Source organism: Desmodus rotundus, chromosome 6 (genome assembly GCF_022682495.2).
Source record: "Desmodus rotundus isolate HL8 chromosome 6, HLdesRot8A.1, whole genome shotgun sequence".
NCBI lineage: Eukaryota > Metazoa > Chordata > Mammalia > Chiroptera > Phyllostomidae > Desmodus > Desmodus rotundus.
This window is the reverse complement of record NC_071392.1, coordinates 158,414,732-158,439,632: the sequence shown is the minus strand read 5'-3', so window position 1 is coordinate 158,439,632 and position 24,901 is coordinate 158,414,732. Positions and strand designations below refer to the sequence as shown.

At 39.9% G+C, this 24,901-nt stretch overlaps 1 protein-coding gene across 1 annotated transcript in view; it reads left to right on the top strand.

Moving 5' to 3' along the window:
- The window catches only part of SDK1 (sidekick cell adhesion molecule 1), a 576,882-nt gene that overhangs the window by 127,140 nt on the left and 424,841 nt on the right, over positions 1-24,901 (top strand). The window lies entirely within an intron of this gene.

Below are 24,901 nucleotides of genomic sequence, written 5' to 3'. Positions count from 1 at the left end.
AACCCTGCTCTGCAGATGCGCCTGCTCTGCTTTTCTTTATAGCCCTTAACCCTCTGCCCTTGCCTCTCCCCTTAACATATAATTAATGTATTGTTTGGTCTGGTCACTTAGAATATAAGCTTCAAAACAGAACTGTGTTTTCACTAAAATAATACCAGGTACCTGTTAGGAGCTTAATAAACCCTTGTTAAATAATGAATGAGTTAACATGTGAGAGTTCGCTTTCCCTTCATCCTTGGGACATTTATACATTTTTGCCAATAAAGTGGATGAAATAGTATTGCATTATTCTTTTCATTTGCTGTCTCTGGTTACTTATGCTTCTTTTTCTGTGTTCTCTGTTGATGGAGTATGTATATTTTATCTTGTGTGAATTGCTTGCTAATCCTTTACCTGGTTTTCCATTTGGCTGCGTTCAGTAATGCCTTGAATCTGGGTTGAAGCTGCTTTCCTCCCGAGGGCATCTGTGTTTGCTGTTGCCAGTGCCTGGGGGCACAACTACCTGAAAGCTACATTTAAAAATTCTTTGCTTAAGGTTGATTTGGACTTCCTGTTAGTGTGGTAGGAATCTGGGCTGCAGGCCTGCGTGAGGCCCCCTGGTGGTTACAAATTCTCAGGGAACTGCTTTTCTTTCCACTCAAATAAGTCGGGCTTCTTTCTTTGCTTTTCTCTTCAACATAGGGATTTCTTTCTCATTCACCTTTACTCTGGAATCAAAGGACTTTGGGATTTCAACTTAATTCAGAGTCTTTTTTGAGCTTCCCAGTTTGTAGAAACCATGTGCTTTATGGCCTCTCCAGTGCCCCGTGCAGTCCTCAGACCAGAAGCTCCAGGCCACCAGGGTTCAGAGGGGTAGTGAGAGCTCACCGCCCTGCTCCCCCCGCCCCAGCCCAGCTTTCACTTTGCCCCCCCGCCAATCCCTTGCTCTGTTGCCTGATCAGAAGTACATTTTAGAATAGCATTTTTTGAAATATTTCATCTTGCATTTTTAATTGTTGTTAGTAGGTACATAGTTTAGGGTATCTGGTCTCTCATAACACTGTGAAATAAAACCTGTGTCCTTTTCACACACCAGTATATATATTTTATTTGTAGGGTGTTATACGTTTAGTAGAATCTGTCCTTTATTATCGTGTGGCTTATTTTTTGTCATAGCGATTTTGACATTCTTTGCATGCTTTAATTATTAATCCTTTCTTATATTGCAAGTTCTGCCAGCCAAATCTGCTGTGCTTTATGTTGCTACGCGGGAATTTAAATTTTTATGTCATTAAATTCATTAAGCTTTTCTTACGTGTTTTAAGTTTTATGTCTTTTTAAAGGAATCCTCCCCCAATGTCATAAAATATTTTCTGTATCTTCTGTCATTATTTATATAGCTTTGTTTTGAGTGTATTGGTCTTCAGTTCATCTAGAATATTTCTTGTGACTGATACCAGGTAGGACTTTAACCATGTTCCCGCAAAGGAGAGCTGACTTGACTCATTGATCCTTTCTCAGTGAGTGCGGCAGGGTCCTGGCAGGAAACAGACTGTGCAAGCCAACAGGGATAATCGGGAAGAGCGTAGGAATGGACTTACCCAAAGGTGTGGCTGTTTAGGGAAACTGAAAGAAATTCTAACTCTGGAGCAAGTAGCAACTGCTTTTTCTGCCGTGAAGCCCTAAGGGGAAGAGGCACAAAGTGGAGAGTGGATGTTGTCAGGGCTGCGTGGAGAGGACCACTGAGGAGCTGTGGCATGTTGTGGAGGGGTGTGGTGAGCCTCGTGGCAACTCTGTCGAGCGGGGACAGTTGTGTGTGGGGGGCAGTCAGGGTTCACCGGCCAAAATGACTACCTCGTCCTAATTCATCACTGCATACCCCATTGGCTGAAAGCAACCGGATGTCACAGGAACCCACTAATGCAGTCCCAACAGGTCAGTCTCCCAGGGTACAGAGCAGGGTGCAGACAGGTGTATCTTGAGAAGCACATGGAAGGTATTCAGCATGTCCATTGGTTGGAAATTTTACCTTTATTACTTTTCAAACTCTATGAACTACGTGGCACCGTACCGGGACAACATGGTGGTTACTGTGGGCAGATGCCCTGGGTCTGAATGCAGATTTTGTCAAGCACTAGCTGTTGCTTGGACTTCTCATGCATAGGTTTGCCAACTAAAGGGGGCCGAGTTGTGAGAATTAAAGCTGCTCATCTGTTGGACAGACTTAGAACCATTCCTGGTGCGCAATGAGTGCGAGTGAGTCTTAGCTGTGATGGGGTGACCACGATGTCGATGCGAGGCTGCGCAGTCCTCATCTGTCAACTGGTTTCTGTCTTCCTGTACTAATCTTATACCACTCTAATTAATATGATGCTATGTTGCTTTTGTATTATTTTGCATAGATCCAACTCTTTCATTGTCCTTCTAAAATTTTTTCTTACATACTTTTTATTTTATGTTAGTTTTAGAATTAGCTTGTCAAGTTTCCTAAAAATTATGCTTTAATTTTGGTAGGGGTAGGGATTACATGTATCAGAATAAGTTTTTTAAAACTGTCATCTTTACAATATTGTCTTACTGTTCTCGAACAGAGTATATCTTTTCATTTATTCAGACTTCTATAGTCCTTTAGAAGTTTTATAGTTGACTGTATAAAGATCTTACACATTTCTTTTTGTTTTATACCCACTTTAGAGTTTATGTTACTTTTTTCTATTAGATTCTTAAATTGGCTGTTTTGGAGGTATAAGAGAGCTATTGATTTTTATGCTGACCTTGTATGTGGTCCACTTGCCAAAATTTCGTATTATTTTTCTGTTGATTTTATAGGTGAATAGCCATATTGTTCGTGAGTTATGATAATCTTGTCTTCTACTTTCCAATACTGATAGCTCTGTTATTTATTTTAGTGTAACACCCGGTCGGCACAGCGTGGGGCTGAGGTGGGTAGAACAGATCTTTGTGTTTTTTCTTCCTTTTAATGGCTGCGTCTAGTATTTTACCACTGAGTCTAAAATTTCCCTAAATTTCTGGTCTTTACTCTTTATCCAGATTTGCTCAGCATTTTGGTTAGGGATCGGAGTTCAGTATTATCGAATGATATTTCAGCCTATATTTGATAATCATATGATTTTTTTCTCCTTTAGTATGTTAATGTAATAAATTCATTGGGACTTTTTCTTTTCTTTTTTTACATTGAAATACATTTATATACCTTGGGTAAACTCCACCTGGTCACAACACTTGGCTAACTTTTATACTTTAAAATAATACTTTATTTCAGAATGTTACATCTATATTTATAAATGCTATTTCCACCTAAGTTTCGGTTCTCTTACTTTCCCAATTATGTTGTCCTCATAAAATGTTACATAGCTTTTTCCCCTTTTCTTCTTTTTCTTCTTCCTTCCTCCTTTCTTCTCCTTCTTCCTCCTCCTCCTTTGCTTTGTCCTAAAACAGTTTTTTATAACATGGGAATTGTCTATTCCTTGAAGATTGAGAAAACTCATCCAAAAGCCATTTGAGCTCAGTGCTTTTTCTTTTTTTTTTTAAGAATTAAATCATTATCATTTCAGTTTTTTTATGACTATTTAGTCTGCTCATGATTCTTTTTATTCTTATGAAAGTTTTAGTATATTTTTCTAATATTCATTTTGCCTAGGTTTTACGGTTAAAATTATATGGGGAAAAGTAAAAAAAAAATCTCTTTCCAATCTGAACTCTGGTTCCCTTTTTCATTTCTAGAGTGGGTTATTTGGACTGACTTTTTTTTTTTCTTAATCAGACTTGCCAAGACTTTGTCAGTTTAGTTGATCATTGCAAAGAACGTGGGTTTCAAATGTTCTGATATTTTTGTTTCCTCGTTCATTTCTCCTTTTATCTTCAATAATTTATTCTACTTTCTTTTTTTAGATTTATTTATAAAGTATTTTTTCATTTTCTGAGTTAAAAACTAACTATTTTCAGTCTCTTGTATTTTCTAATAAATGCATCTTATGGTATAATTTTCTCCTGACCCTGCTTTGGCTGTTTCCCAGTTTTTATTCTGTAAGCTATAATTGTTATTTATGTGTAAAAGAAATGGAGATTTTTCCTTTATTTTTTTCTTTATCCCAAAATACATGTATACGTGTATAAGTGCTTTTGCAGGTAGGGAATATTTTTTTGTAACCATGTTTAATTTTATCTTGTTACATTTATTTAACAAGGTTTGTATGACTTCTATTTGTTTTGAATTTGTGAATGTATTCTGTTGTCCTAATATTTGATGAGTAATTTTTGTTGCATATTTCACTTGTGTTTGATATGAATGTACATTATTCTCTGCTTCTCTTAACTATCTTACTCTCTATCAACTTTGCCTTGTTTTTACCTTACATACATATTAAAACTATCATATTAAGTGCATAAAAGTGATATTTGCTTTGCAAATATTGTATTAACTGTCTTTCTATCTTAGTGCAGGGTAGGCAATTTTTTTTCTAGTAAAGGCCCAGATATTAAATATTTTAGGCTTTGTGAGCCATATGGTTTCTGTCCTAATTACTTAACTCTGCCATTGTAGCGTGAAAGCAGCCTTAGACAATATGTAAATGAGAGTGTGACTGTGTTTTAATAAAACTTTATTTCTAAAAACATGTGGCAGGCTAGAACTGCCCAGTGGTCTTAGTTTGCCAAATCCTGGCCTAGCATAAGGATTATGAAACTCTGAAATTTAGATGTTATCTGTTTGTAATATCATCTGTGTCTGTTAACCTTTCTGGTGGTAATTTGTTGGAAATTCATACAACTTTACCTGTTGTTTTGGTATTTCTGGCATTCTTCCTCTTGAATCAATAAGAAAATCCTTGCTTTTCTAAAGCATTAGTATTAATGCTTTAGTACTAGTATTAATGTAAGCATCCTTAGCAGGGACGTGACTTCGGGAAGTGGTGCAGCGGGGAAGGCAAAAACAATCTCCGAAGCGGTAATGGTATGTGGCCCTCTCAAGCTCAAGCCTACCAGACAAATTCTTATTCCTTAGCATGTCACTTCATGAGCAGGGTATTGATTAGGAAAATTCCTTAGGGACCTGATAAGGAGGAGATGGGTAGATATTTATATTTAGTACTATTTCCTGAATGTAATGTTCTTTAAAGATTTTTTACTATCTGTTTCTGAGGTTACACAGTTTGCTTACTCCTACTGCTGTACATCACATTTTCTCTGATTGTCCTTTACTGGATGAGCCAGCAGCTTCTTTCCCCCATCCTTTTCAAGGAATCTCTCTTGAATTAGTTTCCCAATTCAACTCTTCCAGATTCATCTATTTTTATTTTTTTTTATTTTGCTTATTGTTGTTTGCTTTCTGATACATTTAATTCATTTTTTCTGCTTCCCATCTCCCCAATTTTATGCTATATTTTTTCTTCTGATTCCAAATCTAGCTATATTTCTGTTCCCTCTTCCTATCTTTACTTTTCCTTTATTTGCTTTCTTTTTTTAGTATGTGACATTATTACTTTTCATTATTTTCTAAAGATTTTGTAATTGTTTCTTTAGCTGCTGCTTTGTTTGAGAAGTGATTTAGTATTTGAGGGGAATTAATTTAGCTATTTCTGGTTTATATTTTTTCATGAATTTTAGTTTTTATTGCATTATCTTGAGAGAATATGATCTTTGTAACTTATGTTCTTTGGAACTGAGGCTTAGTTTTTAGCATAATATGTAATCAAGTTTTTTAAGTGTTCTGTGATCACAGAATAATTTTTGAAGTCCATTACAGCAGTCATAAGTTAGGAAGCTTTTAGCTAGTTACAGGTAATAGAAAACTAACTGAAAATGGCTTCTTAAGCAGGAAGGAAATTTGTTCTCTACATAAGAAGTCCTGAAGTAGGGTAATTCCAGGGATGTTAACTGGGGGCCTCAATACCGTCATCAAAAACTGAAGTTTCTTCCATTTTTCCACTCTCATCTCAGCTTGGCAGCTGGGTCTTGTCCTCCCAGGCTGGCTCTGCTCAGGGTTTCAGGATGGCTCTCACAGGTAATGGCCAGAGGCTACAGAAAGTGGACATCTCCCTTCGAGAGCCTCTGTGTCTGTGTGCATGGGTGCGATCCCACCAGCCCTTCCAATGACTGGAACTGTGTGACGGGCCCATTCCTTGTCTAGTCGGTGGCGGTGTCACCGCCGTGGGTCCTAAGCACAATAATGATTTGCTGCTCGAGGGGAAGTCAGGGCTGGGGGAACAGAGGGGACAATAGCCTGATGAGCAAACACTGAACCAGAGGGAACCGAAGTGGGACTCTAAGAGTGTTTAGAGGCTGGGGGGGGGGGGCAGGGTGTGCAGGGGTGGTGATTGGGCGGAAAACCAACATTGTCCACATAGTGGATGATGTTGTCAGCTATGACGGTGCCGACAACCCACACACCACCGTGAGTGGTTATTCTTTCAGGCGTAACTAAATAAGCATCACTTTGGCTATACGTAATTGAGCTTGTCATGGAAAGTTTGGAATGATTTTTCTTTTTAATAAATAATTGCAGCTTGACTGAAAAATGTTTACTATAAAATTCTGTTACTATGAGAATATCACATATATATATTTGCTATACTTTTTATAATTAGGATTTTGAGCAGACACTATGTCTTCTTATTGTTCATCCAACACTGAGCACTGGATTTTCAGAAACTAATTATTAATAATAAGAAAAAGGTACATGTCTGGAGATTGAAGTGTAACTCCAGATGTGATTAGCTCCCTAGTTTGTTTTTATTAAAATGTTATTTTTTCCTGCATATTTGTAATACAGGGAAAGCTTCTAATATGAAAAATAAAGTGGATTCATTTTCAGGCAACATATAAAAAATAATTGGTTTAACAGCATTGTGTGAATACTGATGAGATGGTCCTATTAAAACTTGGTCACAGAGTATATGTGATAATGCAGCAAGATTCATGCCAACTAATTACTAGTTCAAGTCTGTGTGAAATGCTGAATTAATGGGAGGTTGTAGTGTCCCTGGAAGAGCCCTGTCATGAGGAAATGATGCCACCAATTACACGTGGGGCAGTCAAAGGCTACCATGTTTGGGTAGCTAATTGTCAAGACGAGCTTTTTTATGCCCTTCGTGCTTACTGGTCATTTGTTTACTTGCATTTTTATTGAGAGAATACCCAAAAAATGATGTATTGTCACTTGCCTTCAAACTGGAATTATTTGTCTTGATGTTTAGACATAGATACTAATTAAGTGAAAAGCCCGTCTAAAGTAAAGTTATTACCGTTAGTGTAGTGTGTCTTATAACTCTCTACTCTTGTTAACCTCCAGGTTCTTTACTTTGCATCCAGGTAATTTAATATGAGTGATGGATTATTAAATTCTTTTCATAGGAAACAGGCATATTTTTAGCTAATAGCCTTTATCACTGATACCAATTAGCAGAAGAGAAATGAATTCTGGGGATTTATACTTCTTAATAGCTCCTTCAGGATTGTTTTGTTCCTCTTGGGGAAGGTGTGTGAAATCTGGCCTAGGAATCATGTCTGGCATAGAACCTATTTATTCATTGATTCAACAAGTAATTTTTGAGTGCCTATGATTGCCAGGTATTCGTGTCTTTTGTTTATCATTTTAAAGATTGCCATTCCTTTTCTTACAATATTTCTTTAGAGGTGTTACTTTGTGTGAAGCGTTTACTATGTAGAGTGCTATGGCTCCCCATCACCTCCATTTACCTTTCTGCCAGGGATGGAGTTCAGTGCATACGCATGAATGAAGATGATGCTCAAACGCAGGGCCAGTGAGGGGAAAACGCTGCCTGAGCCCGCGTCGCTGACTCAGATGGTCCATGGGGCGCCCCTCCTGTCCAACAGCCTCGGACGTGCAGGGAGCCCTGTGCCCTCGTTTGAGCAGCCTCCCAGCTTCCATCTTAATGAAGTGGATCCTCTCATTTGCTGGGGTGTTCTTCTCTTGGAGAAGGCCAGGAGAGTAGTGGATTCTCCCTATGTCCCCTGCTCCCCCGGGCACATTTGCTCCTGCGTGTTTGTCATTCAGTCCTGTGAAGCATTCACGCTGCGGCCCGAACTACAAATGTAAAATGACCACCATTGACAGGTCGATCGCCTCCCCGCCTTGTGCTCTGTGCACGTTTGCTCTAAGCCTCACGCTGCCCCCCTTCACAGATCGCAGGAGAAAGAGGGCAGGGCTCTCGTTTGCATTTGCCTGGTCGAAGTGCATGCATGTACTCGTGGAACTTCATTTTACATATGTGTGTGGCCTTAAGTGGTGAGCAGGACGGCCAAGTCTCGCTGGTGGCCAAGGGACCGATTTTGGCTCCCGTTCAAAGGTTTCCCATGTTGACACCTTGCAATGAGGCTACAGCAAGGTGGGCCAGCGTGTCCTCAGATCAGAGTAGCACAGCGTGGAGTGTTGCAGGTAGATGCCTTTTTGGTGTCCTGGAGGACGCGAGGCAGGTCAGAGCAGCAGTTCCCGCTGGGCTCTGCGGTCCCCGGGGAGCCCACAGATACTGATGCCCAGGCAGCGTCCTCCTGCCAGTTAATCAGGGTGCCTGTGGGGGAATCCAGACCTCAGGGCTTTGTCTAGTTCCCAGGCCGTTTCAGGATGTAGCCAAACCCGAGAACCACTGGTTTAGAGCTTTGAACAATTCAGTTGTGCTGTTTTATGGTAGATGTTACAGAAAAATGTTGTTGAATTGTCTATAAAATGAATTAAAGATTAAAACTTTTCCCTTTCCCTATTCAGAAACCATCGTGATAGCAGTCTTAACTTCTATAGAATTACCTAATTTTGCCTGATAAAATTTACTTAGAAAAAGAAACTTATAAACATATAGCTAGCTACATCTCTCCTGAAGACTTTTGCAGCTACTGATTAAGGCAGTGCACAAATTCCTAGCTGAGGCAGAACTTTAATATTGCCTCTTTGCCCCACCGAACGTAACCAAAGTGTTATGACTTCTTAAATGAACCGGAGCAATAAATCCAGCATTGTTTGCCAGCCAAATCCTTTTTCTCATTGCCAACAATTATGTAATCGAAGTATAAAGTAGCCATTTAAAGATTCCTTACTCTTGAGCAGAATTTAAATCTAAGAGTCAGAAGTAGTAATGAGCATAGGTGGAAGTGTCTTACTGACCACAGTTTGGATGATGCTGTGAAAACAGGTGCTCTTATGAAACACATTACAGGCCTTGAAAATTCTCTGTCCACATGGGACTCATTGCCTTTTGCTGCAATTCACACAGACTTCCTGTTGGCTTCTGGTTACTACTACTCAAGGTGTCGATTTGATTTTCAAAGCCTGATGTGATTTGGACAGGAGTGCCCAAATTTCTTCAAATAGATACCTTTTAGGGACTTAAAACACAGTAATAACTGCTTATTTAAATCTAGAGCATTCCCGAAAGACTTTTCTGCTCATCTCACACTTCTCTGCTAAAATTGTCTGCTATGTATGTGAGGGCGGATGTTTGAATTAGAGAGCAATGTCTCTGATTAAAAAAGCTGGTACCCGACAGACACGTCTGGGCGACCTCACCAGAGGGACGTGTGGACAGCAGGCGCGCACTGAGCGGTTCTCCATCCTCCTCCTCCACTCAGCTCCCGTGATCCTGCGTCTCAGCAGTTCACGTTAACGAGCGCCCTGTTGCTTTCTGGCTGACCGTGCTCTGTTTGTTACATAACATCCCCGCACCCCATCGAGACTGTAATTATAAAACGAAGTCCCAACTTAGTGACAGTCGTGGCAAACCACACTGCAGCTGTGCAGCTTGCTCTTCTTGATTAAACATAGAACGTAACTTGGCCTCTAGTTGGCTAATGACTACAATTTTATATTTAAAGATGAGCCAAGAAAACTGGGAATTTGAGATTCAAGTAGTAAGTGGCTTACGCATGTAGTGTATTGCAAGTGAAGATTTAAATACATGTCTGTCTGTCTACCAACCTCTCTATTATCTTTTTATTCATTCTTGACATTATTTGAGAGCTAAAATTCTGAGTTTTTAATCTTTAAATCCAGAGCTCGGCCCATTGAGTTATTGTATTAATCAGATTTTAATTCTGTTTATAGATTTTGTTCTCAAAAACAATTAAAAATACTACTTCTGATGCAGTGTGCTGTCCTCACTACAAAGTATTGTTTCTTTTATTTCTAAGCTACATACATTTATAGGATGTGCCCACACTGATAAAATAGTCATAATTAATCAAGAAATTTGATTTTCTTAGACTATTCTTTTATTTAAGTAAAGAAAAGGAGAATGATATAAAGAATTTTATGAATCCTTCCGAAGTCAGGGTTTTCGCAGTGCTAGGGCTTTTCAGTTTCAATTTCTTGCAAGGTTAAAAGTATTATTCCTGTGCCAGTTCAAAAATACTGCATTTGATCATCCGCTCTCACATACGACATAGCCTCTGTGACTTATGGAACATTGAATTTGCTGTAGTAGATCAGTCTGCATCTGTCTTTACATGGAATGACCAGATTGAATTGTTACAAATCCTTCACCCAGACTTGCAGTTGGAATCGGAAATGTCAATTCAAGAGCTCACAAATCATCAGGTATTCCAATGGTTTGATGGAGTCAGAGCAAGCAGAGGAATAAGCGCTGGTGTGGACTTTTCATGAGAGCCCACTTCCGTATCCTATTTAGTTGCATTTTGAAAAGACAGATTTTTTTAGTAAACTTTCGTCTCATTTACTTAGAAGTCAAATATGTTCCAGGAACCTAGGGGAAAGCAAACGAACATCGTTTCCTCCCTCCAGCATTCAAAATGGCTATTGTACAGTCCTTTTTCTTATTGTAGAGGAAAACATTTTTACTGCTTAATCTCGAATCAGTTTTTTTTTTACTTTATATATGATTTTAATGTGCCTTGTTGTATGTTATTCCATCGTAGCCCAGGTTAAAGGTGGGGGTTTAGAGGGGTGACAAGTAGTGCTAGAGGGAAGAGGGGGATGGGAGAGGGCGTGCGCCACGCCTGGAAGAGAGGGGGGGGCTCCAATGGTCCGGGCACATCGAAGGTGGCGGCAAATAACTCTGAGTCCATGGCAGCTTCTAAGGGTATCATAACATTCCATCGTACTATGGAAATTAGTGTTAAGGCTTCTGTTTTATATACTTTATTAAAAGGAAGGAGAATATGTCGGGAAACCACCAAAGTTATTACAGTTTTAGCCTAATGTTTAAAATGTGCAAAGCAAATGTTTCTAAGTCTCCCCTATTGGATCATCTCAGGCTCCGTGGATCGCCACTGACTACACTGCATAACTTAGAGATTACAGTGGGCACTTTATTTGGGAACACTGATTATGGGCAAGAAGTGGTGTGGGGACTTCTTATTGGTTGCAGGGTTTCATGTGTCTCTCTCTCTTGCTCTCTGCCACTTAACCTCTCGCTCGGGCTCCAGACCATTATTTCGTATGGGTTACGGCTTAGCATTGTCCTTCTCTGCTGTAGGAGCCTGAAGCCTAATGCAACTCAAACAGGTTTGTGCAGAAGGGATGGAGAGTAACAGTTGTACACATGGAGGAACACGCCCAGGGCCAGGGGGCAGCAAACTCCCCATCCTCTCAATCGGAAAATCAGGGACCTGTCCAAGAGGGTCTTTGGGGAATAGCTTTTTCTCTGTTGGGCCACATAACTTTTATCCTTTGCTGTGAAGCGTAGGAATTAACCTGTAAATTCTGGACAACGAGGTGACCTTCCTGACTGTGTACTGTGACCGGGGATGGCACGGCCTGTTAGAAGTTGGACTGGTACCTGCAAGTACCATCTTGTACCTGTTCTTAATGATGTTTTAAATGAGGAACTGGCTCTGCTGTCTGTATTTATGAACTCTTGGGGTTGGAAAAGGAGCTGCTTCACAATTTAAGTTTGTAATAAAGGCATTTAAAAAATCTCCTTGTCTCTGTCTCCCCAAGGGCTAGGGCCCCGGTACTCCCCGTCTTGGTGAGTGAGGGACACTACCCCCTGTCTCAAGTTGGAGCCTGAGAGTAACCTCCACGCTTTCCTCAGTGCCCACAGCCTGCCCATCAAAACACTGTCCCGATTCCCTCAGCACTGTTGTCTCCATCAGCCCCCCGCCCTTTCCTGTTGCCTTAGTTCAAGCCCACAGCTGGAGTATGTATACGTGTGGGCTCTCTACAGCATTGACCAAAGCGTTCTCTTTAACACAGTAGTGACGACATCATGCTTCCCACCAAGACCTCCACCAGCGACTCTGTGGTCCTAGTGGCAGTGCCCATTTCCGGCTCAGAGCAAGTGGCTGTGTGACTTTGACCTTTCTGTCAGCCTGCCTGCTCATCACTAGAGCGGGCGTGATGTGGTGCCTCCCTCACAGACGCGCTGCAGGGGCCACAGGTTACTTACCTGAGCCTTCGAGGACCGTGTCTGGTGTGGAATCATGGGCTACATATTTTAGCTCCTGTGGTTGTCATCATCACTAGTGACCCCAAGTCTGTAGCTGTGTTTGTGATGCCCGCAGTTTATTTAAAGGGTTCAGAATAAAACCATTCTATCTTCTAAGTTTCTGTAACTTGTTAGGATATCAAGCCCTGTTTTTAACATAATGTTTTCATCATAGAAAAAGGTTGTCTGTACCTACTTTATCTTGTTTTGGTTCCTAAGTGTAAGATACAGGGGAAAGTATATTATTTTGCATTAACAAATGAATCAATTGGAAAAGGTCGCATGATGGTGAAAATTTTAAACAACGAGGAAGCAGGTCACATGTAATACATTAGTTTATGTTCCATAAATTTCAAAACGGTGAATTTTCACATGTTCAGTTTCTGTTTTATGAAGAATGTCTGCATTCTGAACATTGGCTTCTCAGCTCAGTTGCGTTTGTCACATTCGGAAAGCACACAGAATGGCCTGTTGGTTAAGTCATTTCGTGTAGTAAAGGTCCACAAATTCAAGCTACATTTGGCTAATTTCTTCTGCAGGGTAGAAGATAAAAATCTTTGTACCTCCCACAGGGTAGGACATGCCCAGACTCCTCTTCAGAGGCCACCTGAGTTAATGTGGCTGTGACACAGCCCAGCAGTCCGAGTCCTGTACTCGCGTTTCTGTCCCTTCACGTTCTCAGCGTGGAATAGCTAAATAACGACTGTTGGTGGTCAGGTCATGTTTCCCATGAAAAATGCCCACAACAAACACGCGAGTGCTAGTCGTTGAACGGAAATGCTCGCTGACAGACCAGCCAGTGCTTATTCCTGAGGCTTCATTCGAATCTGTGACGACCTTAAGAAGAGACCTCAAAAAAGGTTCCCGTGAGGACGTGACCTCTGCGTGGGCACAGCGGTCACTCTCTTATTTTTCAGATGTGCCCGCCCCGAAGGGAAGGCAGGCGTCCTCAGTGCTGAAACTGCGAAGTGGCAACGCGCACAGGGGACTGGCGCTTGTGGGTTTGTGTGAATAAATACGGTGTTGGTGGGGAATGTCAAGCTACCTCCTCCTTTTTCGATTTGCTCTTTATTTTGTGATGGACGATGTTTATCACTCTCTGTAGCTCTCTGCTGCAGACACCGCTGCACCTTTCTCATGAAAGTGCTGTCGCCGCACCGTCATTGCCATTCTGGAAGGAGTTTCCGAAGCAGCAGGAGTGAGATGATTTTGTAAATTGCAAGATAATACTGTATGTGATCTTGTCTCAACCTGTAGCACACACATCCTAACAGAAATAACATTTAATTATGGTAATATACTTCCTGATATCAGACACAGTATGGTGCCCGATAAGATTACATTGTTTATGGTAAGATGGAGTAAAAAGTGGTTTAAAGATGAAGGGATAAAATCATATTCCTTAGATTGTGGAGAGCTTTTGGTTTTGCTTTTTCTTTACTTCCAAAATGAAAATGCAAACGGCAGTTTGACAGACAAACACTATCAGACACTGGAACACCATCTAATCCCCTCACTGCGCCTCCTAATCCCTGGTGGGCTCTGCTCAGATACATGGGCTCTGAGGTTAGGGAGTTTCTGGATGTGACACTTTTTCCAAAGTCTCCCGGTGACAGATGCAGTGACCTTATCATGCAGACAGCTCTATCCAGTTTGACAGTCCAGCCATCTGGCGTATATCGATCATAATTGATTTAAAGAAACCAGCTCTCCGAAAGTTGGTCATTTAAAACCCTTAGTCTAAATTGGCCTACATTTTATCTGAAGCTCTAAACCTTTATTCTTGAAACTTGTTTTGGAGTGTTATGTAAAATTAAGCCTAGTTTCTTGTCTCTGTGATGTTTGGGGGTGAAGAAACTCATGGTCTGCCTTGAAAAACATCACCTTCTGTAAAGGACATTTTTTACTCTAAAGACTGTATGTGAATGTGTGCTCCACATTGGATTACGTCTGTCTCAGAGTTTGTAGGGGTTGAAAGCTTAGTGGGTGAGGCTGTTAGGACTGGCTTCCTTATTTACCAGCTTCCTAGACTTGTGCCCATTACTCAACCTGCCGGTTGAGCCTGTAAAAATGAGGTGACGATAGTCCTTGTCTCATTGCATTGTCGGGAGAATTAAGTGAAACGCACATGTCAAATGCCTAACACGCCGCCTAGCACACTGTGTGTGAGAAACAAAGGTTGGTTTTGCTCCTGATTACTATCACTAACTACCAGCTACTATTAATAGCCATAATTACTTCTTCCTTTCCTCATCTCTTTGCACTTCCCACTCCACAGACAGTCTCATCCACAGGCAGGACTCTGCTCTCACGTGTACGCTGATGTCTTCCGCTTGGTTGTCCCCAACCCAGACCTGCCTGTTGGGCTCCTCCGAAAGGCACGGCTTACCCTGCTGCAGGCTGATCACGGCCCTCGGGCGGGTGAAGATCAATTCCGGAATGAATGCCATTGATCTGGAGACAACTCTCTTTTTTTCCTTTGGAGATAGCTCTTACTGGTTAATTGATGATATGTGGAAATGCAAAGTTTAATTACAACGAAGGTGTCTTATACTTTGTTTTTTAAAATCACTCTATAATGCAAATTTTAGTCGTGTCCACTCTACAACTAACTCCTGGTTATTACGACGCCTCTGGAATTACTGATTTTGGAAAACCTCATTTTCTGGATTGGCCAGATTGTACTCAGTGCAGCATTAAATAATTTCTTTAAGGTCGACATTTTTCCAAGTTTATTTTATGCTTTTATTTAATTCAACAGTTGACAGTCATATATGGAACATGAACTTGTGAAATGACTTTCAAGCTACCTACTCTTTTGCATTGAATTTTAAATTTTTGATAGATGGTATTTGTCCCTCTTCCTATAGCTCAGTGCTGCAGACGCCACTGCACCTCGTGTGAAGGTGCTGAAGCTTTCCTGTCACTGTAATAAAGTGCTAACTTGTTTTATTAAAATTGGTTTATTAACCAATCGTTCCTTAACGCCTTAACCATTCTTTGCTATTTTTATTTTTTTAAATGTGAGAGGTATCCTACATGAGGAAGAGTGTATAAAATGTCTATGGTTTAAAGAATAATAATAAGATGAACACCTGTGTACAACTTCCAGATTAAGAAAACGACATTATCAGTATTTTAGAAGGCCGCTGTGGACCCCCTTCCCTGTTATCTCCCTCTGCTTCACGCCCAGAGGTAAACCCGTAATGTTTCCATGCTCTTCTTTACAGGTTAACGGCCACATTGTTACTTTGCATAAAGCATATTATTGTTTTTGAATAATATAAGCAACTTATACACACCTGGCTGTGTAAGGGAAGGGCAGCACTGCCACTGCAGGTCCCCTTCATAAGAGAAACTGAACTCGGTCTCTGGGCCAGAGCTGGGCGTCATTTTCCCTGGGAGTTTACAGATCCCTTCTGGGGAAGTTAGTGGTCAAGGCCATGAATGAGTCCTGGGAAGCACTGGGTTCACTTTACCACAGTCAGAACAACTGGCAGGGCTGTGTGTATGCGTCACGTGTTAGATGCCTGGAAGCAGTGTGCTGAGGGGGGACGAGCGCTTAGCCAGGTTCTGAGCTCACTCTGCCCACGCCCGCTCTGCAGAGCTCATCCAAGTAGCTGTTGTGGGGTGAAAGGATCGTCCTCGGTGGGTAACGGTATCCCTGTGGTGTTGGGAGTTGGCAGGGGATAGAGGAGGAACCCCGTTAACTTGTGGGTAGGATAAGTCAAGTATAGATAAGAGTTTGAGCCAGGCTCACCTGGGCATTTTGTGTTCAGGTAGAAAAGATGGTTAAAAAAAAAAAAAAAAAGGGAGGGGGTAGATTTTTGTGGTGAGAGCCCTCAGCCTATCTATCTGTTGAGCCACATTGCTGAAGTAGGATCAATTCCTTCCATGTTTGCTGCACAGCTCTGATTCCAGGGTCATTCTTTGTTGTGTTCCGAAGCTTCCATTTGCTGCTGCTCTGCGCTGGACCTCAGGCTTCCCGTACCCCACACTTCCCTCTTTTTCAGACTGTGTTCTTGTTTTGGTGGAACACATCCCCCAGTATCTTCTGAGAACAGGTTGCATGGGAGATGCTGCTTTTGAGATCTCATCAATCTAAATATGTTCTACCCTCATTTTTATTTTACCCTCATTTTTAGAATGACAGGTTAGAGAATTTTTGGTTGGAAATAATTTTGCTCTGTGATTTGAAGGTATTGCTTCATTACCTTCTTGCTCCAGTGTTGCTGTTGAGAAGTTAAAAGCCATTCTACTTCCCAATTCTTTGATGTGATCCTACAGTTTTTCTTTTGCTATTTGTAAGAACTTCTCTCTTCCCCCAAATGTTGTAGTTTCACAGTGAAGTGCCCAGGTGGACACCAATTGTCTTCTACTGTGCTGCATGCTCAGTGGGTGCTTTCAGCCCCAGAAACTTATTTCCTTTAGTCCTGCTAAGTTTTCTAGAACAATTTCATAATTTTAATAATTAAAATCAGGATAATTGTAGTGATTTTTCTCCCTTCCCATTATTCGGATTCTAGACTTCTTGCCCCAGCCGTCTATTTCTTATCTTTTCTTTCATTTTGCATTTCTTTGACTTTTTGTTCTACTTTCTGGGAGATTTCTTTAACTTCATTCTCCAACTCCTTTTCCCCCCATCATGTTAATTTAAACAATTGTTTTGTTGTCATTTTCTTTTCCTTCTCATAACATCCTATTCTTGTTTAATAGGTACAATGTATTTTTCATATCCTTGAGAATTTTAATAAAACTTTTTGACATTTTCTTCTCTCTTCATAGTCTTTGTTTCCTGCAAATTGCTTTTATTTTCATTATGATTATTTTACTTTCTAACCTCTCTGTTGACATCTTTCCTTAGATGACTGTTAATACTAGATATGTGCTTGAGTGCAAAATGGTGGCTAAAAAGTCAACAGAAGTGCTGAGCCTGGGGGTGGGATGTGTTAACTTTGGGTTTCATCGCAGGCGATCTGCTTGAGCTCTTTTTGGGGTCACCCTTGATGTTGGTACTTTAGAGAATTCTTCTTGGACCCATCAGTTTCCCTAGAAAAGATTCCCTCAATCTCTCACTGAGCTTTGGTCGCTTTTTCTTTCTTTTGTTTTCTCTGATTTGCTGTTTCTAGTTTGCTACAGGCTAGGGGACTGGGGCAGCGGGGGTGTGGGGGGTGGAACAACCTGATTAGGGTTGTTTGAAATTAGAACAGTTGGAGTCTGAGGGGCAGCCTAAGGGACGAGCCTGTGCATAAAATGCTCTGAATGTGGGATTTTTTGGCATCTATTTTGGTGACCCAGAAAAATACTTTTGTTTATTTTGCATTCCTGGATGTATTCTAGAAACATGACGTATTCATGTAACTGAATTCTAAATAGATGAAGTGTCAATGTAAATTGATCTGGAGTAATTTGTTTTTTTCTTAGTTTAGTTGATCCAGTATCTGTACTTTTCTAGTTGATGATTTATTTATTAATTTGTTCTTTAATTTTTCTAGTTATTGACATAAATACTACTGGTTCATTATTATCATATTTTTTTTATTTTTGTCAAAGTAGAGCAGTATTTGAACTTCATCCAATTATTATAGACTATCTACAAGTTCTCAAAACTAATGGGAGACTATTTGGAGAAATATTTCTTTCTTTTGATGATCTCCAAGGTTCATGAGTTCCTGTTGATTTAAAGGCATTTGGAATTTTAAAGCATTCTGCAACCATTTTAACTTATCTTTATTCTTCCTTGTTTTGCATCCCTGACCAGAAGTGTTTATTGTTTATAACTTTATTTGTTTTTTATTAACAGTTTTAAGTTTTAGTGATAGAGAAACTTTTAATTAAAATCCCATTTTATATACATAAGCTCATTGTCATTTGGTTACTATGATTAAACATATTGTTATAATTAGGGTTTATTTAGCCATGGCCATGAAAACGGACCTAGGAGGTGAAAATTTAGGTGTACACAAGGGTCATTAATTGGGGATTGCCTCTTCAGAGAGTTTTAACTAATTTTTTTTACAAAATGTTTATAAGATTATTTATTTTTAATTGCACCTCCAGTGCATATAAATCGTGGTTGTGTATACAAAATTTGAACTCACACATCTTTCAGAATTACATATTTTACATGAGGATCACCTATACTTCTTGACCTGTGAGAGGGCCTTTTATTAGAATCAGCTACAGCTTCTGATTTTCTGAGTGACCTTGAGCAAATTGTTGGCTTTTTCCTGTAACACAGTTTTCCTGGCTGTAATTCTGAGATGAAGATGTTACTCCTGATCCTACCAAATCATTGCATTATTGTAGGGATTAATGAACTAATGTTTGTAAAATATTTTGTCCGTCTGAGAATTGGAGCTACCTAAATAGATGATACTATCACGAACGCTATGTATTATGCTCAGCGCATCGGACGAGATAATGATGCCGTTGTGTCAGCTAATGTTCGGGTTCTTTTAATTAAAATTACATGGAGATAGTGGTATGCTTGCTGCACTCTTGTCCTCCCCTGAAAATGGCAAGTGAATATTAACATGAAATATTTAAATTATATGTAATTACAAGGTTCTTAAGAATTTACCAGCTCCAGGGAAAAAGAATGAGTAAGAAAATATTCATTAAGAGCCAGAGATTCCAGCAATTGTATTTGGAAGAATTAGATTAGTTGGGTTATGATATTCGTAATATGTCAAAATACTCATTTCCACCCGGTCGTGATGGAGCCTTGCTACGCACAGTGTGCAGCCCCTGACGCTCCGCCCGAAACGGAGACGACAGCTACACTTACGTAGCGTTAAAAAGGGTGAGATGCTTAAGAATGAAAATAAAATGCAAGACGAGCACACTGCAGATTGTAAGACATTGTTAAATTAAAGAAGATCTGAGTAAATGGGACGATATGGCATTGATAGATTAGAAGACTTAATATTATTAAAATGTCATTTGTCCCCAAACTGATTCACAGATTAAACACAATTCATATCAAAATCCCAGCTGATATCTGTTGTTGCAGAATTCAAAAAGCTGATTTTAAAATCACATGAAAGTACAGGGGATCCAGAATAACTGAACAGCACTGAAAAAGAAAATCAAAGTTGGATGCTTTATACTTCTCAATTTCAAACACTCCAGAGCTAGTTATCAAGATAGTGTGATACTGGCTTAAAAAAAAAAAAAAGGCGATATATAGATCAATTGATAGAATTGAAAGTCCAGAAATAAGCCCTTGCGTTTATAGTCAACTGCTTTTAACCAAAGCACTAAGACAATTCATTAAACAGAGAAAAGAATAGTCTTTTTTGGCAAGTTGTGCTGGGACAACCGGATATCCATGTGAAAAGAAACTCACTCAGTCTTTTTAAGAGCTAAAGCTCTAAAATTCTTAGAAGAAAACATAGCAATCTTGAGACCGTGGGCTAGGTAATAGTGTCTTAGATGTTACACTAAAAGCACAAGCAAGAGAAGAAAAATAATTTTACATACATTGCTGTGGGATCTAAAATTGTGCAGCCACTTTGGAAGCAGTTTGGCAGTTCCTCAAAATGTCAAAGATGCAATTACCATATGACTCAGCAACTCCCTTCCTATCGTGTACCCAAGAAAAAGGAAAATAGATGTCCATTTTAACATGTGTATGTGAATGTTCCTAACAGCATCACTTATAATAGCTCCAAAGTGGAGTCCATCCTCGTGTCCATAGGACACAAAGACCACACACTCTTTCATTTAAGTAAAGAGTCCAGAATAAAGACAGAAAAGATTAGTAGTTTCCTAGGGCTGGGAATGGGGCGGGGAACAGGGACGACTTGCTAATGTATGTGGCATTCCTTTTGGGTTGATGAAATATTCTAATTTTAGGTTGTGATAGCGTTACCTTTATGTGAATATACTAAATCCATTAAATTTGTACACTTTAAATAAATTTCATTGACAACTTCAACAAAACCCAGCTATTCCGTAGCTGTCAGTAAAATGATAAGCAACAGACTTTTTTTATGTCAGAGATGTTTTGGGGGCCGCCAAGTGAAAGGGAAGCCAAGTGGCAGGGCCTTGGGTCCCATGCTGCCCTCCTGTCTCTAACAAAGCCCCCCTTCATTCATTATGTAGGTTGTAGTTCTACGTAAGATTTTGGTTGGAAAATGGATTGTACTGCTTTTAAAAATAAAATAATGGGCTCTGGCTGGTGTGGCTCAGTGGGTTGAGTGCTGGCCTGTGAACCAAAGGGTTGCTGGTTCGATTCCCAGTCAGGGAACATGCCTGGGTTGTGGGCCAGGTCCCCAGTTGGGGGCACATGAGAGGCAGCCACACACTGATGCTTCTCTCCCTCTCTTTCTCCCTTCTCCTCTCTCTAAAAATAAATAAATAAAATCTTTTAAAAACTGGGAAATAGCGATTTAAAGCATGAACCACTACTTACAAGGATTTGATTTACCACCAAAAATCTGCATATCCTTAGTTCATTCAGCCAATTAATGTTTTTGAGCACTTTGTGTACCTTGCCTCATAATGTAAATAAATAAAAAAAATTTTTAATTGGTAATATAACTTTAGATGTTTTATTTTGCTATTATTCTATATGGTAAGTAAGACTTTTTGATTATTACAGTGATTTTCCTTAAAACATACAGGTTGTATGTATTTGAAAATAAAGTAGAAATTTTCCTTTTTTCTTAATTGTTATGGATTGAGTATTTTAAAGTATAACCTGTTACCTTCTCTGTTTCCTTATTAACTAAGCCTCTTTAACTTGTACTCACTGCGATAGGGTTTACAGTATGTATATTTGGTTTTTCTGTCTGACTCTAAGGAGCATCGCACCCCTTCGTGGGAAAGACACCCACTGCAGCTCTCTTCTGCTTCTCCCCTCCCGCCTTCTGTGCTGTGGTCACGTGCGCTGTTTTTATGTCTTATAAGCTCTACAGTCATTTTTGTTTTTTCTTTCAACCCTCAGTCATCTTTTAAAGAAATTAAAAACTAAGAAAAATTCATTTATATTTAACCATGCTTATAATTTATAATGCTTTTTATTCATTTTTGTAGATATGTTTCATCTTACAAATTTTTCGTTTGCCCTAGAGACCGTTTTTAATTTTTTTTTCAGTCCAGTTCTTTTGAAAAATTCTCTAAGCATTTCTCTGGTTGAAAACTAATTTTGGTTCTATTTCTAAATGATATTTTCATTGGCTATAGGCTTCCAAGAGGGCAGTCTTACTTTTGGCCCGAAAGATAAAGATGTCCTTCCTTTCTTTCTGACTGGTATCGCTTCTGATGAAGAGTCAGTAATGACTCTTATCTACTACCTCTGTGTAATTTATCTTTCTTTTCTTCCTGGCTGCTTTATAAGTACAGGATTTTGCCATGTATAATGCGCACTGCTTTGCCCAAGTATTTGAGGGAAAGACAGGGTGCACATTATACGTGGGCAGTACCTGAAATACCTTGTGTCTGTTCTTGTGTTTTGTAGTTAGTTGTTCCATAAAACTTCTTGTACCATAATATGTTCAAAGATAAATGCTAAAATTCCTTTATAATACAAAAAACAAGTATCTAAATATAAATAATGGAGTTAAAAAATTAGAACAAAAGATATTTTTCTTGAAAATTTGGGCCAGAAATGTGGGTGTGCATTATACATGGGAATACGTTATACACAGCAAAATACAGTATTTCTTTTGGTCATTAGTTTTCAGGAATTTCATTATGATGTGCCTAGGTTTGTTTTCTTAGTTTTTAATTCTGTTTGGGGTTTGTTGGCTTTTGTATACCTGGGTTTATGTTTTTAATTTGCCAAAATTCAAACATTGTATCCTCAAATAATTTCCCCCTTTCCAGGACTCCAGTGACACATAGAGTATATTGCCTGTTTGCTCACCATGTGACTCTCCCTTTGGGTCTCAGGCAGGCTCGCACAGCGACTGCCAGACCGGACGGGTGTTCTCCACTGCTGGCCCTGGGTGGGGCTTCTGTAAGACAAGGGACGTGACAGGCAGAGAGAGCCCCTGACCGCACATAGACAGTGAGCATTTGGAGTCTAAATTTAGACAGTAGAATGAATTAGATCTATGGTTCTCAACCTTCTGGGGAGGCGGGGAGGCGGTTTTCAAAGCTCTGTGGGTGGCTCTGCGAGGTGCAGCCTGGTTGAAAGGAGCTGCCAGGGGCTTTGTTACAGTCCTGGTCCTCTAGGCTCTCAAGGACAGCCTTATCAAAGGCGGTGTCCTATGTCTTCCCCAGTGCTGGGACCTGGGGGTTTTGCTGCTGCAGCGTGAACTCAGCTTTGAAAGCCATGGTGTGCTGCTGGTCACCGTGGCGAAGGAAGAGCCGCGTGCACGGTGATGAGGAAGCCAGCGTGTCTCAGGGAGTTTAGTTGCACAGGGACGCGATGACTGATACTCCAATTATCATTGATTTGAACAGGAAATGTTGTTGCCAGTAGGTGTTACTCATAACCTCTTGGCTGTGTGAAGTTATTATGTTGCCTGTGTTTGCTGGCCATGCGGTGTTAGGTTGTTGTGACATGTGATAGCATTTCAACTGACTACTCACATTCTGATTTTTGGTTTTTAAGAAAAAAACACTTGCATGGCAGATGGAGAAGTAAATGAAGAATTGAGGGATAATGAGAGGCTAGCTTTGGAGAAGGAATATCTTTATCTTTCTCTTCAGATATTTCAATGTGTGTTTTTCTCCACAATGAGGATATTTTCCCAATGTATGATAATAATCACCTTTGGAGGACAGATTAAGTGTCATTGGTCTTAAAAGACAGAAGTGTAACATTTTAATGTATCTCTAGGTAGATTTCCCATGGTATGCTTGGATACCATGGTAAAGGTACCACTTCTTTTTCATTCATGTAACACATTTATGTAGCATGTACTATGTGCCAGTTAAACTGTAGATGCTTAGGCGATATTAGTGAAGGAAATAGACGAAAATTCCTGCCTTCCTTGAGCTTTTATTTAGTGGCAGTATTCAGAGGGAACAGAGAATAAGGAACAAATGTAACAAATAAATTGTATGGTATCTTATAAGGCGGTAAGTGCTATGGGGAAAGAAATGGGTTGAGTGGTCTGCAGGTTGAGTAGAGTGGTTGGTTGGGGGGTGATGTTTGAGCAAAGACTCGGGAGAAGTGAGGGAGTGAGCAATGCACTTGTCTCTGGAAAGAGTGTTCTGGCGTGTGCAAATGCCAGAAGGGAGAGTGGTTCAGCAGGTTCCAGTCGGCACCTGGGGGCCCTGGATGCAGACAGCAGTGGTCAGCAGAAGAAAGTGAGGGTGACACCGGGGCTGGGCTGCCCGTGCCCGCGTAAGGACTTCAGTTCTACTGTGCGTAAGCTGGGAAGCCATCTGAACAAGAAGGGACAGCACCCGGCAGAAAAGGCCTGCTCTGGCTGCTGCGTTGAAGAGTGGAAGGTTGAGGGCGGCAGCAGGGACACCAGGTTGGGGGCTATGGCAGTAATCCTGGCCAAAGACGGGTTGAGCCAAGGTGATGGGAGCCTTTGAGGGTCGAGCCAGTGGGATTCCAGGACAGATATGTGGTCTGAGAAAGGAGCAGGCTTATTCTGTTCATTTAATAAGGTGACTCAGAATTCTATTTCTTCCTTGTTGGGCATTTATAACATGATTTAGTGTGTTCTGAAACGATAGTGTATTTAGATTATCCTTTCTTTTCATTTACAGAGTGATATCTTTACTTATTTATATGTTCTGAGATTTAATGATTTTAAATAAAACTCTAGTTGAAAAATAACTTCAATTCATTGACAATTCAATTCATTAGAGCTTAAATCATTTAAAGTTTAGTAGGTAGATTATTTAAATCATTTTACTTACATTAGTACTTTATATTTAAATTTTCCTGTTTAATGAACATTTAACTGATATGTAAAATTTGCTAATCAAATTGTCAGACTTTGTTAAATGGCTTGTTGAAATGTTTATTTAGCATTTATTCCTGTCATCTTAATGTTGTGGAATCCTCTGTAATTCAATTTTCTTCCTCTGGTAATTGTGATAAGTGCCAGCAGTTAACAATTTATTTTTTAAAACTCTTTATTATAAATAAAGTCATTTTGGTTTGCTTTTTAATTTCAAGTTTTTAAGCTTTTTTTAAAAAGAAATCCTCACCTGAGGATACTTCATTGATCTTCGGGAGGGAGGGGGAGAGAGAAGGAGGGAGGGAAGGAGAAACATCCGTGTGAGAAACACTGTCCTGACCCGGCTGGAACCCACCATCTTTCAGTGTACGGGCCGATGCTCCAACTCACTGAGCCACACGGCCGGCGCTCAAGTTTGTAAGCTTTGACTGCAAATTTTGAGTTTTTAAAAAATTGGTCTGAGTAGATTCTTTTGCTTCCCTTACTATTTCTTCTATTGCCTTTAGACATAGAAACACCAGCCAGAAAATTTGATAATATTTACATGTACATTTTGCCTTAATTATGGGATTTTTGTTTGAAATTGTGTTAACATTATAAATCAGTTTGGGAATAACTGATATATAAAATATA